Below are 4,296 nucleotides of genomic sequence, written 5' to 3'. Positions count from 1 at the left end.
GCGAGACCATGTTTTTTCCAGGTTTACTCTGAGCGTTTCCTCTCCCTCTTTCGGGATAAATAACGCACGGTGGCGGCTCTGTTGTTCTTGTTTTCCCGCCGGTTTTTCGCGTGATGCGACACTTGGCTGACCACTTGGCACATCAGCCGATCGAGGATTATCAGTTAGTTCAGTATGACTTCCCGGATGAGGAGATTCTGTATTTGAAAATGAAAGATTGTGATGAGCCTACACTCGATGAAGGGCCAGAGCCTGGTTCCAGATGGAGTATGGTGTTTGATGGCGCTGTAAATTAGTATGGAAATGGTATTGGGGCAGTGATTATTACTCCTCAGGGCACACATATCCCTTTTACAGCAAGGCTAACTTTCAAATGCACGAATAATATGGCTGAGTATGAGGCCTGTGTTATGGGATTGGAGGAATGCATTGATCTAAGGATCAAGCATCTTGATGTATATGGTGATTCGGCCCTCGTTGTCAATCAGATTAAGGGTGAATGGGAAACGAATCAGCCTGGTCTCATTCCATATAGGGATTATGCGAGGAGGATTTCAACATTCGTTACTGAGGTTGACTTCCATCATATTCCTCGAGATGAGAATCGGATGGCAGATGCTCTTGCTACACTTGCTTCGATGATTATGGTTAAACTTTGGAATGAAGTTCCCAATATCACTGTGATGCGCTTGGACAGACCAGCCCATGTATTTGCAGTAGAAGAAGCGAAAGATGGTAAGCCATGGTATTATGATATCAAGTGTTTCCTTCAGAACCAGGTTTACCCGCCAGGGGCATCCGTGAAAGATAGGAAGACTCTGAGGAGATTATCAGGAAGTTTCTACCTCAATGGCGATGTGCTTTATAAGAGGAACTTTGACATGGTTATGCTCAGATGCGTGGATAGACACGAAGCAGACCTGTTAATGACTGAGGTCCATGAGGGTTCATTTGGAACTCATTCCAATGGACATGCCATGTCTAGAAAGATGTTAAGAGCAGGCTACTATTGGCTGACAATGGAGTCTGACTGCTGCAAATATGTGAAGAAATACCATAAGTGTCAGATTTATGCAGATAAGATTCATATTCCCCCGACACTTCTGAATGTGATTTCATCACCATGGCCTTTCTCCATGTGGGGAATTGACATGATTGGCATGATAGAGCCGAAAGCGTCCAACGAACACAGATTTATTCTCGTAGCAATTGATTACTTCACCAAGTGGGTTGAAGCAGCATCATATGCAAATGTGACCAGGCAGGTGGTCGTGAAGTTTATCAAGAATCAGCTCATATGCCGTTATGGTGTGCCAGATAAGATCATTACTGACAATGGATCTAACTTGAACAACAAAATGATGAAAGAGCTGTGTAGTAAGTTCAAGATCGCGCATCATAACTCTTCTCCCTATAGACCCAAGATGAATGGGGCTGTTGAAGCTGCTAATAAGAATATCAAGAAGATTATCCAAAAGATGGTTGTCAAGTATAAGGATTGGCACGAGATGCTGTCGTTTGCTTTGCATGGATATCGTACATTTGTCCGCACTTCAACAGGGGCAACCCCTTTCTCTCTTGTTTATGGCATGGAGGTTGTACTCCCAGTAGAGGTGGAGATCCCATCAATGAGAGTCCTGATGGAGGCCAAGTTGACTGACGCTGAATGGGTTCAGAGTCGTTATGACCAGCTGAATTTGATAGAAGAAAAGAGATTGACTGCCATGTGCCATGGTCAATTATATCAGCAAAGGATGAAGAAAGCTTTTGATAAGAAGGTCAAGCCTCGTGTGTTCCGAGAAGGTGACCTTGTGCTCAAGAAAGTCTTGTCTTTCGCACCCGATTCCATGGGCAAGTGGATTCCAAACTATGAAGGTCCATATGTTGTTAAGAGAGCCTTTTCAGGCGGTGCTTTGATACCTACAACTATGGATGGGGAGGATTTCACTCGTCCAGTGAATTCAGATGCAGTCAAGAAATACTTCACCTAGAAATAAAAACAGAATAGCTCGCTAAGTTGAAAACCCGAAAGGGCGGCTTAGGCAAAAATGAGCGTCTCGGTGGATTGAAAACCCGAAGGGGCGGTCCAGGCAAAAGTTACAGACATAAAAAAAATGAAATGAATATAGGTATCCCGCTAGATTGAGTACCCCACCCTGGGGCAATCTAGGCAAAAATTAGGGATTTGGCAAGTAACCGCATCCTGACAAGACTTTGTCCTACAACTGTCATCCGTCGGAGATTCTTGCTCATTCGCCATCAACCGAAGCTTCAAATACATCGAATTCAGAATTGGTGGAGCAATGGTCATTATGTTCAATGTAGCCCTTTTCCAATATATATAACCAATTTCAAACTTGTAAAGATCTATGGAATCTTGCCATTTGCAGATTACCATTCCATCAAATAAATTTGAGCCTTTTATCCCATTATTTGCACTCTTATTTGTTTCTATTCAACAAATGTTTTACATGCTTTAATTGAGAAAATATCATTGTTTTGAATAATCGAGTTTTTCATAACTTGTTTTTTTTAAAAAAACATGAACTCTCACAATGACGAAAAGGATACTTAGGAGATCCTCAGTGCTCTCCCAAGGATGGTATGATCTCCAACAAGGTAAGACAGTTGTTCATATTCCTGGCATGACTGTATCTTCTTTCTCCGGAGCCTTTTGTGGTTTATCCTACTGAGCAGAATGCTTGTTGGGATATTCACCACTCTCCCCTTCAGCGGAGTAGCAACCTTTCCTCCTCAGCAGATGTGATCTCCTTGGTATGTACGGTACTTGGTGTTTGATCCCCAAAATCCCTTTATCCCTTGGATAGATTTCCCAGTGGAGTTGCTTATGCGGCAGATTTTATCTGTGCATTAAACTCCTGTCCCCATCCGGAATGACTGACGATCATTCCCCTGCAGAGGTCTTTGTTTCCAGGTACCTCTGATCCCCGGCAGATTGGATACTTTCCGGTGAATCTGGCTTTCTCTCTTAAGATGTAGTACCAGATGAGTTTGTACTTTTTCTTTGAAGTTGTTTTTTGTTAGAAAGGTATGTTTGTCAGCATTCATCATACATAAACCACGCATGTGTGCATATAAGTTTCAAACATTCGGATATTCATATTGCATTCTTTGCCATATATCTTTGTCTGTTATTCCCTGCTAGTTGGTAGTACATTCCCAAGCAGATGTCGGTGTCTGATCCCTCAATATAGAGTCAGCCCATTAGGCAGAAAGTGTTTATCTTTCCTGCCACATTCCCCACTGAGTTATATCCTCGTGGACGACGGTTGTTTTTGCTTCCTCCTAACACATATATTAGGATGGGTTCCCCTATTGAGTTATATCCTCACTAGGACGAGTCTTGATTCAGTTTGCCTCTTGGGTTTGATCCTAAATTGGCCTCTTGAGAACTGTTTCCTTTGGTTCCCTGTGGTATAAATGAATAATTGCTTAGTAATCAGTAATCATTCATCTTATCCCCGACGGAGTCTGTGGTTTTCTACCCTTATACCGATAATTGTAAACCCTATTTTCTCCCCTTTGCAGAGTTAACCTTTTTATTCATCCTAATTAATGACGGTTACTCTTCCGTGGTTTTCTACCCAGTATCCGGTAGATGTAATCCCCTCTTTGACGGTTATCATTATCCAATATTCGGTGATGATATTCCCCTTCTTTTGGATAATTGCTCTGATTAGGCAATTTTATCCCCAGCAAGTCATTTTTCATACCGGTTACCGATAATGTTGGTTGCTCCCCTTGATGGGTCATCATTATATACCTAGTTTCGGTATCCCGATGCCTTTCTTTATCGGTCGATTTATCCTTTATTAACCCAGTAACCGGTTGTGGATAATCTTCCATGCGAGTATATTATCTACGTTCTGACAGTAATAGATAATATATCTCATGCACTCTTTGGTCGAAGCCGTTTGTTCTTCCCCAATTGAGTAAGATTCGTATCCCTGTTTTGGAATCGAATGTCCATCCCATAATCGAGTTTTCTTTTTGCCCTCTTTTAGGATGATGAGTGTTTTGGGAATATTCCCCAATTCACGCTTTGGTTGGTCACCTATTATATGCCCAGTAACCGGCATCCCTGGTGTTCCTTCCTCCTGCTCCCCATTATGACTTTTTGTCCCCTGTGGAGTCAGATTTTCCTGAGTTGAGATATACCTTTTAGGTCTTCCTCAGATGATTTGGTAGATTTGATATCTCTCACCCTTATACCGGTCTTAGATATTCATTCTTCCGGGGCATGTTGTTCTCTCACCCTCATACCGGTGTTCAGAT

This window comes from Lathyrus oleraceus, chromosome 2 (genome assembly GCF_024323335.1).
Source record: "Lathyrus oleraceus cultivar Zhongwan6 chromosome 2, CAAS_Psat_ZW6_1.0, whole genome shotgun sequence".
Classification (NCBI taxonomy): Eukaryota; Viridiplantae; Streptophyta; class Magnoliopsida; order Fabales; family Fabaceae; genus Lathyrus; species Lathyrus oleraceus.
This window is presented reverse-complemented; position numbering follows the sequence as displayed.